At 38.2% G+C, this 14901-nt stretch overlaps 1 pseudogene across 1 annotated transcript; it reads left to right on the forward strand.

The window, feature by feature from the left end:
* The first annotated feature begins 8882 nt into the window (after positions 1-8882).
* On the forward strand, positions 8883-10166 carry LOC128565520 (mortality factor 4-like protein 1; annotated as a pseudogene). The gene has a single exon (XR_008374274.1). The product of XR_008374274.1 is annotated as a mortality factor 4-like protein 1 (transcript).
* The last annotated feature ends 4735 nt before the right edge of the window (positions 10167-14901 follow it).

The following is a 14901-nucleotide window of genomic DNA, read 5'->3' on the forward strand; positions in this document are numbered from 1 at the left end:
GTGGTGAGATTCCTGACTGGGAAAAATCCACTTACGGGCTTTGGCAGACCGGGATTTAAAGAGTTAGGGTCTCAAGGATTTGTCTGTCCATAGCTTTACCTGGGCAGGTAGATGGGACAAGTTTAGGGAGGTCAGGATTGGTCCATTCATTATTTCCTGGGATGGACATGCTTTCTAGGAAAGGGACGCTTTCTAGGAAAGGGACCCTTTCTGGGTAAGTCAGTAACCTGATTCTATTGGTGGGAAGTGTAATAAACCATGCATCAAAAACAAAGTAAAGCAATATGTCAAATGAGTGGGTTAGGTAATAACCATTATGCATGACTTTCCTACTTACAGGTCCCTGCCCTGGTTGAAAGCAGGTAAGTGGAAATGACCCTATGAAGTGCCTTCAGTGACTCATACTTTGTAAAAACTGGTCAGAAATAAAAACCTTGGGTCCATCATATCACAGTAAAGAGATGTCCCATAAAAGAGGAGGACTCAAGTCCCAGTAGAGGAGCCAGGCTTTAGAAAATCTAAAATAACTGGTTAAGAAAGAGAGAAACATGAAATGTTGATATACGTATTTGCTAACCTTTCTTTGATTATTTGTTCTGTCTATAGAATGGAGAGACAACTCCTTAGAATTTCCCCAGGCTATCACATTTGTGATGTATGTCCCATACTAATATTAATGTGAAAGATTAAAAGTTAGAAAAATACTGAATTGTTTATGTAAAACTCTAAATGCTGACCTTGCAACTGTTCTGTTCTGTCTTACTGATGGATTTGTCATTCTAAGCCTTTTTCAGTGATGTACATGATTTCTAAATTTACAGAAGCCAGACTCGGGGATCACATACAAGGTACAACTACGAGCTATGCTCTCAGTGACCCCATATTTCTTTCTAGCGCAGCCAAGTGTCTGACACTGTGCAGAAGACAACAGTGTATCCCACGTTATCAATCCTCACTGTTATAGTTGTGCTTATGGTGTTTCCACCTAATTATGTTGCTATACATATGCTGCCACTAGAGTTACTATGACATGTGTACATAAGTATACACCCTTCATCTAAGTCACATGGAATTCAGTGGGAAGTGGCTAGAGACTATGTGGACCTCCTCCCATAGAGATGAAAGGGTAAAATTGCAAAGTGGGGAATATTTAACTGAGGAAATGGCCTGAAAAAAATGGTAAAAATGTTTTCTGTCTCTTTAAAAGTCTATTTAGAAACTGAGATATGCTTCCCTTCCTCTGAGGGTGGTCAGGAGTAACAGAGAAATATGTTTTTTTCTTTTCCATGCAGAATCAGAAGATGGGCCTGGAATCTGGAACTGGCCTGGTGGAGGTGTCGAGGCCTCTTTTGGGCAGAGGTCACAGCTTTGCCTTCAGCAGAGATGGGACAGAGACTAGATAAGAATCGTTATAGCTAAATGACAATATGCAATCCCTTTTAAAGCCTCTGTATTTTTGCTTAGGTTCAGGAAAAAAAGATCAGTATTTTTAAATCAATAGTCTGCCATTTTTACTCCTTTGCCAGAAAAGTGGATAAATTTAATTTTCCTTCTTCTGAACATAAAAGAAGAAAGAAATGGGGAGATGCACACATTAGGTATTAACAACATTAATAATGTTCTATATATTAAGCATAGCTATAAATTTTTAATGAAGAAAAGGAACTTTTATACTTTAGAATAATTTTAGATTTATGGAACAGTTGCAAGGTCAGTATATAGAGATTTACATAAACGATTGAGTGTTTTTCTAATTTTTAATCTTTTACATTATTAGTATGGGACATTAGTCACAATAGTGATCCATTATTATATGTTATCATTCATATATTAATCAGTCATCCCTTTTTCACTTAATATCTATTTTGTCCTAGACTCTCATCCAGAATGGCACATTTAGTTCTTAGGTGACCTTAGGATCTTCTTCTTGTCCCAGTTTTTCAGGGTTTCCTTGTTTTGGATGACATTGACATTCCTCATTTGGGATTTCTCTGATGTTTTTCTCAAGGTGAAACTGAGGTTGTGAATTTTAGGGACAGACTACAGAGGGTAATGCTATTCTCATGCCATCACATGAAGATATGTACTGACATGCTTTATCACTATTAATGCTAATTTAATCATGTGTACAAGGTAGTTTAGGTCAATTTTCTCCACTGTAAACTATGTTTACATAGTCCTTTTTTGAAAAATGGTCACTATATGCAGCACATACTTAAGTGGGAAATTATCTTCTATCTCTTTATGAATAGATCTTCTACAAATGTTTGTATTTATTTACAATGGGAAATTTATGTACTCTCCTCCAATTATTATATATTTATTATATTTTATACCATATGCTATTTTATGTATAATAATAGATGTTTATTTTACACTATACTTATACTGGCTTATTTTATTGGTTACATTATAGCACTACTGGCCTTTGGAAGGTCTTTTCATTAGCTCCTGTACCATTTTGAAATACCCAGACACTCTCATTTTCTTTGTATACGTGTTTGGTTTGTTGCATTATTGTTTAGCATTGTCTTTTTTTTTTTTATTAAATCATAGCTGTGTACATTGATATGATCATGGGGCATCATTCACTAGCTTCACAGACCGTTTGACACAATTTCATCACACTGGTTAACATAGCCTTCCTGACATTCTCTCAGATACTGTGCCAAGACACTTAACATTCCACATTTACCAAGTTTCACATATACCCTTGTAAGATACACCGCTGGTGTAGTCCCACCAATCCCCTTCCCTCTACCCACCTGCCGCCTCCCTCCCCTCCCTTTCTCCCTTCCCCCTATTCTTAGGTTGCAACTGGGTTATAGCTTTCATGTGAAAACCCTAAATTAGTTTCATAGTAGAGCTGAGTACATTGGGTACTTTTTCTTCCATTCTTGAGATACTTTACTAAGAAGAGTATGTTCCAGCTCCATCCACGTAAACATGAAAGAGGTAAAGTCTCCATCTTTCTTTAAGGCTGCATAATATTCCATGGTGTACATATACCACAATTTATTAATCCATTCATGGATTGATGGGCCCTTTGGCTTTTTCCATGACTTAGCAATTATGAATTGGGCTACAATAAACATTCCGGTACAAATATCTTTGTTATGATGTGATTTTTGGTCTTCTGGGTATATGCCAAGTAGAGGGATTACAGGATTGAATGTCAGATCTATTTTTAGATCTCTAAGTGTTCTCCATATATCTTTCCAAAAATTTGCATTCCCACCAGCAGTACAAAAGTGTTCCCTTTTCTCCACATCTGTGCCAACATCTCTGGTCTTGGGATTTTGTGATATAGGCTAGTCTTACTGGAGTTAGATGATATCTCAAAGTAGTTTTGATTTGCATTTCTCTGATGATTAAAGATGATGAGCATTTTTTCATATGTCTGAAGGCCGTGCGCCTGTCTTCTTCAGAGAAGTTTCTCTTCAAATCCCTTGTCCAGCCTGCTATGGGATCCCTTGTTCTATTCTTGCTAATGCATTTGAGTTCTCTGTGGATTCTGGTTATTAAACCTTTGTCGGAGACATAACCTGTAAATATCTTCTCCCATTATGAGGGCTGTTTACTTGCTTTACTTACTGTGTTCTTGGATGTGCAGAAGCTTTTTAGTTTGATCAAGTCCCAGTAGTGTATTTTTGAAGCTGTTTCAATTGCCCAGGGGGTCCTCCTCATAAAATACTCGCCCAGACCAATTTGTTCAAGGGTTTTCCCTGCACTCTCCTCTAGTATTTTTATAGTTTCATGTCTTAAGTTTAAATCTTTAATCCAGTGAGAGTCTATCTTAGTTAATGGTGAAAGGTGTGGGTCCAGTTTGTTTCAGTCTTCTGCAGGTTGCCAGCCAGTTCACCCAGCACCATTTGTTAAATAGGGAATCTTTTCCCCACTGAATGTTTTTAATTGGCTTGTCAAAGATTAAAAAACAGTAAGTACCTGGATTCATCTCTTGGTTCTTTTTTCTGTTCCAGACATCTACTTCTCTGTTTTTGTGGCAATACCATGCTGTTTGATCACTATCGATTTGTAGTATAGTCTGAGGTCTGGTAGCGTCATCTGTGGTACAACATGGTGTTCCAATTTCAATATGTTGATTCTCTTTCTAGACCTAATATTAACCATCTCTTGAAAAAATTCTTAGCAATTGCAAAGCTATGGACAATGGGTGTGCTTATCTATACCAGGAGTCTATTGATCCTAGGTCTTATCATATGATAAGTCAAAGGAATAAATGTGAGAACACTAAGTCACATATGTATATGTATGTATGTGTATATTTCTACATTTGTCCATATATATGTATATAAAGATAAAATGAATTCCTACTAATGTCTTTAATGGCACCCAAATCCAATGTAATAATCATGAATCATTCCACCCAATCCCACTAATTTTATGTAATATTCCATTCTAATGGAATATTGGGAAAGTACCCAATTCAATGCATTCCATTCAGTGAGATATTTTAATACATTTGTTATCTAATAATATTTTATATGCATTGCTCTATGTCATCCCCAAATCTACTGAATAAAGTTTTTAATTAATATATGTGAAGTTTAGCTAGTTTTTGATGTAAAGTTCCATAAGACCTTGAAGAGTGTTATTAACACACAATTACAGTATCAGAGAATAATTCAATATAAAATATTTCCATATTTTACCTACTAAATTATCTCTCAAGTATCTAATAACAACATGTTGTCTTTATAATTACAATTTTTTTTTGTTGTTGTTGTTGTTGCAGTTTGGCCAGTTCTCAGTTTGAACCCACCACCCTCAGTGTATAGAGCCAGTGCACTCCTCACTGAGCCACAGGCATCACCCCTGTAATTACAACCTTTTAATATAGTCATATAAATGAAATTACACAGTGTGTAATTTTTTTTATTAAATCATAAAGAGATCATGTATACATTAATGCATTTATGGGGTACATTGTGCTTATTTTATATACAATTTGGCATACTTACATCATACTGGTTAATATATTCCTCATTTACTAAATTATTGTGTTAAGACATTTATACTTTATACAATTGATCCAACATGTACTCTTGCAGTATGCACCATAGGTATGATCCCACCATTCACCCTCCCTTCATCTGACCTTCTTCCTCCTCTCCCATCCACCCTCCTTCATCTTGGTCCATAGTTGTGATGTATTCTTCATATGAAAGTGTGAGTGATTGTAAATTGATTTCATAATAGTACTGAGTACATTGAATACTTTTTCCTCCATTGTTGATATACTTTACTAAGTAGGATATATTCCAGCTCCATCCATATAAACATAAAAGAGGTAAAGTCTCTATCTTTTTTAAGGCTGCATGATATTCCATGATATACATATTCCACAATTTATTAATCCATTCATGGGTTGATGGACACTTGGGCTTCTTCCACGACTTGGCTACTATGAATTGAGCTGCAATGAACGATCTGGTGCAAATATCTTTGTTATAAAGTGATTTTTGATCTTTTGGATATACTCCTAGTAAAGGAAAACTGACTTCTTAAAGTATGCCTTTAAAATTTATTAAGTGTTTCTGTTGATGGTTGCATTTGCATTTCACTGAGGACTAATAATGTTCAGCATACTGAACACTTGTGTAGCTTCCTTGGATAAATGTCTATATTTACACAATTTGCCCACTTGATTAGAATATCTCCTTTTTATTTTTGAGTTGCAAGAGTGTTTATTATGCTCTTGACAATGTACTGTTATAATGTATATGATTTACAAACATTTTTCCCACTCTTTGGGTTATGTGCATGATGTACTTTGAATCACAATAGTTTTTAATTCTGATGAAGTTCAATGTATCTACATTTTTTTTCTGTCACTTCTATTTTGGTGTCATATCTCAGAATCCATTGATTCACTGAAGGCCATTAAGATTTATTCCTATTTATTATTCTACAGGATTTGTGGTTATGGCTGTTACAATTTGGTCTATGATTTGTTTTGAATGAATTATGTGTCTGATGTGAGGGAGAACTCAACTTTCAGATAGTGAACCATTTTTCTGATAACATTTGTTCATAGCAATATTTTTCCATTGACATTTCCATTGTCAAATATGTTGACAATGTTGTAAAATTGGCATAAACTGTAAGGATACTTTTGGATACTCAACTCTGCTCAACTGACCATATGTGTACCCTTTTACTAATATACTGATGTTGTTATTACTATCAATTGGTATTAAGTTTTCAGATCAGAAAGCGTAAGTGAAATACTTCAACTTTGTTCTTTTTAAGATTATTCTGGACAACTTACATTTCCCTATGAATTTTAGAATTAGCTTTCACACAATTTTTAAAAATGAAAAAAAAATAAATGTAAGTAGGGATTTTCATGGGGATTGTATAGAATCCATAGATATATTTGGAAAGGATTAGCACATTCATAATATTAAGCCACTGAATGTGAGGTCCTGGCATAGAACTGGGGTTAGGATCCACAAAAAAAAAAAAAAAAAAAAAAAAAGAGAGGAAGCCCATCAAGAGACCAGGAAAATATTAATAGAGTTATAAAACAGAATGGAGACTAAGCAGGTGTCAGTCTTCTCCCACATTGTTGCAAAAGGCTTTTATTAGGCTTATCAGTATAGCTGGAATGGGGAAGCTGAAATGGGAAAGTGACCAGAATGGTGTACCTCCTGGTGCTCCCCTCTACTGTGGGTCAGGATTATGAGTGTATCTTTATTTAGTACTGGCCAGGATATGGGTAGGTGTTTCCAGGAACTTTAGCCTTGAAGTACTCCAGGAATCTGGGAAGGGAATTCCTTGTTTTCTAAATTGGCTCCACTCTTGTCAGGGTTATAAGAGTTGCTTTCCCACAACTCCCCACTTTTTATTTTAAGAAATGTTTTGTCGGGTGGCACCTGTGGCTCAGTCAGTAAGGTGCCGGCCCCATATACCGAGGGTGGCGGGTTCAAACCCAGCCCCGGCCGAACTGCAACAAAAAAATAGCTGGGTGTTGTGGCGGGCACCTGTAGTCCCAGCTACTTGGGAGGCTGAGGCAAGAGAATCACTTAAGACCAAGAGTTGGAGGTTGCTGTGAGCTATGTGATGCCATGGCACCCTACCTAGGGCCATAAAGTGAAACTCTGTCTCTACAAAAAAAAAAAAAAAGAAAAAAGAAATGTTTTGTCTCTATAGATGTATTCATGATCTATGTGTATTTGACTTAATAAAAAAAAAGAAGATGAAACGAAATGGAGGCACATAAATCTTTCCAAATTGCTTCCTGCTGGATGAAAATGCCAACTCTTTTAGTAGTTTTTGTTTGTTTGTTTGGGGGGCTTAATTGGGGTTTGGAAGATTTTTGTGTTTTCTTGAGTGAGCCTGTTTCAGAAGAAGAACTTGGGTGACATGTTGTTTGGTTAAGTTCAAATGTTTTGAACTGGATCATAGTTAGTATAAGGAGTGGACCTATGGAGACAGAAAGTAATTAAATAAGTGGAGGGGTAATTAGAGATAAGACTAAGCTTTGTGAGTCAAACTGAGAGAGGATACCTGGGAAGGGTGAGTTATAGCAGAACAGAAGTCTTTTCAAGGAGACTCCAAAGTTATACGTACAGGGTCCTCTCCATGGTGATTCAGCTTTTAGGAATTTGTAGGCTTTACCTCCTGGAACAAGGAAATTTCCACTTTTGTGAAATACTATAGTTTTGTGGGGGCAGAAACAGCTTCTCCCACTTAATTCAAACTGACCACTGAGAAGGGTACCCATGAGTTGGAAATTTTTCTCTCTCTCCCTCTCTTTCTTTCTTTCTTTCTTTCTTTTTTTTTCTTTTTTTTGAGACAGGGTCTCACTGTGTCATCCTTGGTAGAGTGCCATGATATCACAGCTCACATCAACCTCAAACTCTTGGGCTTAAGCAATTCTCTTGGCTCAGCCTCCCAAGTAGTTGGAACTACAGGTGACCACCACAGCACCTGACTATTTGTTGTTGTTGCAGTTGTTTAGCTGTCATGGGCCAGATTTGAACCTGCCACCCTCGGTGTATGTGGCTGGCCCCTTAACCATTGTGCTATGGATGCTGAGACAATTGGAACTTTTTGAAAAATGAGAAAAGTACCCATGGGTTGGAACTTTTTGACTAGATATTAAAAAATAAAATCAAGCCAGTTGGGCAATATAGCCATTTTTAATTTGTCTATGCCATTCATTATGCTGGCTAAAATAAAGCCCTTCCTCTTATAAACATAGCATTTGGGTGCTCTTTCTCTCCATTGGGCAGCAAAACCTCAGTTGCCAGCTTTTTTCTTTTTGTCTTCATAGGTTGGCAGCCCATTTATCTAATTTCTTGGTCACATCTGTGAGAAATCCAGATTGGTTGACATAGAAGCCACATTCTCCATTCAGGAGCAAAAATAAGCCTTCCTTTTCTGTGGTGAGAAGGTCTAAGCCACATCTATTTTGCAGAGTTATGGCTGCTAAGGAATTTATTTGGTCTGGTACTTTTTTCTAGGCTTTTTTGGTAGGTCTTGGAATAATACATGAAAAAACTGTAGAGAAGACCCCAGGTCTCTGAGACTTATTCCAATCCTTGTAGCTACACCCAGGGCAGTGAGGAGTGGGGGATGTAATGTGTTTTTGCATTGCAACATGTAGAGGTTGCTCAGGAGAGGTGATGTTTATACTACTAAGAGGCAGATAGGCAAGAGTGTAGATGCCCGTCCAGTTGGTGGGTGGGCAAGAATTTGTACAATTTTAACATTTCAAATAAGCCTAATGTGTCTCTTTCAGAATTTCTGTGGTCTTAATATTTCAATAGCTAGTTTGTGATCAAAAAGATTGAGTTTAGGCGTGTGACGCAGAGTTGGGTGGGGTAGAGAGTAGGGGGCAGTAGTCAGGGGTAGTGAGAGAAGGAGGCGGCGGCGAATCACTTATAAATGGCGCTGAAGCAGGACCCGAAGCCTAAATTCCAGGAGGGTGAGTGAGTACTGTGCTTTCATGGGTTTCTTATTTATGATGCAAAGTGTGTAAAGGTTGCCATAAAGGACAAACAAGTGAAATACTTTATACATTACAGTGGTTGGAATAAAAAAAGTGCCGTGAGGCTCAGGCACTCTGAAAAAACTTTGAAGACACATGAGGATATTGTAGCCCTTTTTCCTGTTCCTGAAGGAGCTCCCTCAGTACACCACCCCCTCCTGACCTCTAGTTGGGATGAATGGGTTCCAGAGAGCAGAGTACTCAAATATGTGGATACCAATCTGCAGAAACAGCGAGAACTTCAAAACGCCAATCAGGAGCAGTATGCAGAGAAGAAGATGAGAGGGGCTACTCCAGGAAAGAAGACATCTGGTCTGCAAGAGAAAAATGTTGAAGTGAAAACAAAGGAGAATAAGCAGAAAACACCTGGAAATGGAGATGGTGGCAGTACCAATGAGACACCTCAACCTCCTGGGAAGAAAACGGCCTGGGTAGATACTACTGTTGAAAATGAAGAAACATTCATGACCAGAGTTGAAGTTAAAGATTCCTGAAGAGCTAAAACTTTGGCTTGTTGATGACTGAGACTTAATTACCAGGCAAAAATAGCTCTTTTATCTTCCTGCTAAGAAGAATGTGGATTCCATTCTGGAAGATTATACAGATTACAAGAAATCTCTGGAAACACAGATAATAAGGAGTATGCTGTTAATGAAGTTGTGGCAGGGATAAAAGAATACTTCAATGTAATGTTAGCTCCTGTACAAATTTGAGAGACTGCAGTATGCTGAAATTCTTGCAGATCACCCTGATGCACCCATGTCCCAAGTATATGGAGAACCACATCTACTGAGATTATTTGTACGAATTAGAGCAATGTTGGCCTATACACCTTTGGATGAGAAAAGCCTTGCTTTATTACTGAACTATCTTCATGATTTCCTAAAGTATCTGGCAAAGAATTCTGCAACCTTGTTTAGTGCCAGCGATTACGAAGTGGCTCCTCCTGAGTACCATCGGAAAGCTGTCTGAGAGTTGGTCTCACTCATATATGTTTGGATCTCTGTAAACACATTTTTGTACTTAGTCTTTCTCTTGTACAAATGATGTACTTTGAAGATGTTAGTGTATAACAAAATTGATGTTTGTTTTCTGTTTGATTTTAAACAGAAGAAAATAAAAGGGGTTATTTTCTCAAAAAAAAAAAGATTGAGTGTAGAATTTTGATTTTGGAAGTTTTTTTCAAAATGTTTTAAAGGTAATATAGGAGATTATATGGGTTTAAACCTTGACATTTTAAAAATTGTTTTGGGGACTCTTGCAGAAAAGATAAAAAAAAATAACTCCTTCAGTGTGATTTTTAAATGAAAGGAAAATAGGTCATATAATTTAATATTTCAAGAAAATATTGCAGGGTTTTTTAAACAAATTATTCAGAATTTTATGATTATCTTTTTAACTTAATATGACTTTAAGGTGTTAAGTTATTGGAAAGTGTTTTGAAACTGCAACATAAGCACTATCCCTGAATTCTTTTCCGGTCCTTCTAAGTCTCACACAGTTACCTGATATCAAAAATGACTCCAAAGGACAGAACTTATCTGTATCCTTAATTCATTTACCAGGTGCAAATACAGAAAAGAGGCTGAATGGATGATTCAACATTTTACAGAATAGCCAGGGGTCAAAGCCGGAGCAGGGGAAAAGGGGCCATGTGGGTAGACTGTGCCTTATAGATAATTACTGAGGCATGGAGAACATGTATTTACATTTTATTAGTTATTTACCTAGATTTCAAAATTTAGAGGCTCAAATTAAGAACTTAAGTTTACCATTCAGCAAGATTTTGAAATATTATATAAATCAGAATTTTATCATCTTATAATATCTGAATTTAATTTTTTATTACAAGCTCTAAAATAGTAATTTTAAGAAATAAATAGGGGGACAGTAGCTAACTTTTACTAATCAGACAATGAGTAGGAGACACAGAGAGACAAAAATGTTCAAAGAGTGAAGAAGTCTTGAAGGTACAGAGCCTCTGACCATTTTTTATTGTGGTGATAAAAATTGTTAAGGTCTTGAAGGATGTGTAAGTTAAAGGTGTCATTTTTAGGCTGGTGAGAGTGATTAGTTTATATTAAGGCCCAGACATGTTACAGAAGCAAATGAGGTATTTAGGCTGGATATTGGGCTTGAGTTTGGGGGTGTTCAGGTTTTTTGGGAAAGTAGAGTGAAAACAAGGACTTTCAGGGCAACCCAGAGGAGAGAGAGCATCCTTAATTTTAGAGAAAGTCATGGAGTGGGGCCCACTTGAGAGGGATTTCTGGTTTAGAAATGGGAGTTGAGGTGTCATGGAGTAAATGGATGTTTTTGAAAAGGCTTGGAATAATTTGATTGTTCTGTTGGCTATATTAGTGGGATAACTTTTGGGTAGAGTGTCTGCTTGGTTAGAGAATGAGGCTCCTTTCCTCTTGTGGTAGGTGACATGTAGATGGATGTGTTTTAAAAGTAACCAGGAGCTGCAATGGCAGTGTATATAGGAGAAACAGGCAAAAACTCAGTGTCATTGAGATAAAGGTGATGAGGATTGGTTTAGAAAAGATTTGTTGTGTTCAGTAAATACTGAAGTGTAACATCAGGGAAGTTTAAAGGGGCTAAAGAGGGTGCTAGGGTGAGGAAGAAGGCAGTTATAACTAAGGAGTTAAGTTCTTAAGGGAATGAGAGGTGTAAATGCGGGGTGGCTGAGAAAAAGTGACTTTGCAGCTTTCTTGAAATGAAATTGAAGCTGCTGCTAAGGTTCAGATTCAAGAAACCATGTAAGAAGGTGATTAGGTCCTTTGTTTTGTGAATATGCTAAGGGAAAATCCCTGACAGCCATCAACATAGGGAAAATTTTTGGAGGGATTGGAACGGAAAATGGATGAAATTGAAGTAGGGACTGCTTGAGTTTCATAAACAGTGGAGAGAGGGAGGGCTCAGGAAGTAGAGGTTCATTATGGTCCCCAGTGGCTGCTTGATATAGTGGCTTAGCTAAAACACCAAAGTTGGGAATCCTTAGATGAAAGAAATTAGCCAAGGTGACAAAGGACAAAACACCTGTTTTAGAGGTGGAGAGAGGTAAGGTGGTAATAAGTTTTTTCTATTCCAGAGTGAAGTTCTTGGTAGAAGAGGTAAGGTAGATGCCAGGGTAGGTGATCTAGGTCTTTACTAATTGAATTTTTCTGGATGAAACCCTATAGCCCAGATGCCCACAGTGGTTTAAGAGAAAGATGTTATTGGAAATAAACACAGTGAGGGTAGGACTGTAAGTGATTAAGTCTTCCACATATTGATAATAAATGATGATAATGGCTCATATTTTTTGAGGCTAGGGCTTGGCTGAAAAGATGTGGGCTGTCTCTGAAATCCTGGGGAAGGACTTTCCAGGTCAGTTGTTGAGTTAATTTGGTTTCTGGGTCAGTCCGGATAAAGGCAAATTAGTCTTGGGACCTGGGGTAGAAAGGGATAGTGAAAAAGGCATCTTTTAAGTCTAGAACTTGAAAGTGTGTGGTGCAAGGAGGAATAGTAAAGAACAGGGGATCGGGACAAGTATAGTTACATGGACAGTGGCCTTGTTGACTGATCACAGATCTCAGACTAGTTGGAAGGAGCTGTCAGGTTTGGGGACTGGTAGGATAGGAGTTTTCATGGGTGAGATAATATGCTTTATTAGAAAATGATTTATGATTTTCTGAAGTGCCTTTAAAGGATGGGGTTTAAGAGGATATTGAGATGAGTTGGGGAGACCAAAGGATCAGAAAAGGTAACTATAATGGGCTGATGGTATAGCATAATTGAAGGTGTAGAGATGTCTCAAACTCCAGAATTGACTTATCACATAGCGTCTGTGAGGGACATTTGTGTAGATAAGGGAGAAGCCTTAGAGCAGAGTAAAAGAGAATTGTGGAGAACTGAGAAGTATTATCGGTTTTGGGTTATGAGTATAAGGTAAAAGTGCCTTTGAGATTAGATAGTAGGTCTCAACCAAGCAAGGGAGTGGAGCATTTAGGAATTATTAGGAAAGAAAGGGAGAATGTCTAGTGTTATAACTGAAAGGTTAGAGGTGGAGTTGTCAATGGGGTAGAGGGTATTCCATTAACCTGACCACTGAAATGGAAGAGGATAGTAGTGACCCTGAAAAATTAGACAATGCTGAGAATATTCTCCAGTGTCCAGGAGGAAGGAGATTCTCTTACAGGTAACCAGAAGACAAACCCAGTGAGATGAGTGAGATGGTAATAGTGTGGGCCTGAGAGTTTGGGCCCCTTCATTCTTTCACAGCTAGTCCCAGGAATTTAGGCATCTGGAATCCCAGCTCAGTCACTGTCTTGGAAGGCGTGGCTCCAGGATCTGTGCCAAGGGAATCTTGTTCTGCCACTGTCCTTGGACACTACAGGAACAAGCAAATTCTGAGTGTAGCTTGGTCACTCAGAATGGTGACCTATTGTTCGTTCCTTTTAGCCACACTTATGGCAAGGACCTATAGGTTGCACAGAATGAGGCAGATGTTTAGGTTGCCTAGTAGAGCCCTTCTGTCCCTGAAAGGAAGAGGCCAGTATCTGTTATCTAGCCTTCCTAGTGTTGGCTATTATTATAGATTTTGAAAGCCAGTTTAACTAATTCCTTTTGGGTATTCTGGGGTCTTTCCTCTTTTTTGAAGCTATTCAATATATCTGAGGCTGACTAAGAGATAGAGTACAGCTTTCCAGCCTCAGATTCAGGCTCAAGGTTGATATATTTTATGACAGTTTCAGTCAAAGTATCTGTGAAAGGTATGGCTACTGACCAAATATAGATTTTCCCCTCAGAGATGGTGGTAGAGGAAATCACTACTTAAATGTCCTGCCATAAGAGGTCATAGAACTGGGTTAAATGTTGGAATTCTTTGTAAATTGGGTACGATCATTTGAAAAGGACCTAAAGCGTGTTTTAATTGGGGATAGTTCTAGGTAACCAGGCGCAAGGACTCTGATAATGCCCTCAGCTCCTGCTACTTCATATATAGGTAAAATAGCTTCTGAAGGCTGTCCTCAAGAGCTGGTGTGTACAGAGAAAAGGATTTGGGCAGAAAGAGAGGAGGAAGGCTGTCAGGTTTAGAAGTTAAGGGAAAGAATGGTCAGCAGTGTTGAACACCAAGTCAGAAGTGGAAGGTTGAAGTGGAGGCTGTTCATTGAGAAGGAGAATGTGAAAGGTGGTACATGTCTGGCAGAATGAAGGATAAATCCTCAAAGGAAGAAAAAATTTTAAAGTAGGGAGAGAAGATAGGTTGAAGATAGGGGGCCCCAGACAATTTGCTGTTGCAAGTTATGAAATTTTGAAGAGACTGACAATGTTTATTTGAAAATACCCTTCTCAGCCTGTTGGTTTCCATTGTCTAGTGTATGTTGGGGCAAGGAAGTGTTGCAATAACTGCCCATAATTTGTGAGGTGAGGATGAGGAATTATATGAAGGCCTGCTAGTGGGATAGGCAGGTGTTTCTGTATCACCAGTAGAGCTTGATAAACAAAGTCCAGAGAATCCCAAACCTGTCTCTCAGGCATCTCTGAGGGAAGGTGTTGGGGAGAATAGGACACTAATCCCAGATCCTGGGGTAAATCTTGACTTAATACTAGGATTTATGGAAAAGACAGTGGTGCAGTGGGAGATCCTGGTGGCAGAATTGTTTCCTCCAACTTACCTAGTCCTAAGGGTTTAGCATGCAATGGTGGACATCAGGAGGGCTGTGGGAAGGGTCTGGGGTGGTCCGTAGACTGGTCTCACTGCCTCTTTTCCCAGCCAATGCACTATAAAGATGAGAGGTTCTGGCATAAATCCAGGGTAATGGTCCACAAGAAGGGAGAGGAGGCCAGTCCAGGGACAAGAAAAGACTTTAATACAGGGGAAAAAGAGAAGGGAGACT

This window comes from Nycticebus coucang, chromosome 2 (assembly GCF_027406575.1).
Source record: "Nycticebus coucang isolate mNycCou1 chromosome 2, mNycCou1.pri, whole genome shotgun sequence".
Classification (NCBI taxonomy): domain Eukaryota; kingdom Metazoa; phylum Chordata; class Mammalia; order Primates; family Lorisidae; genus Nycticebus; species Nycticebus coucang.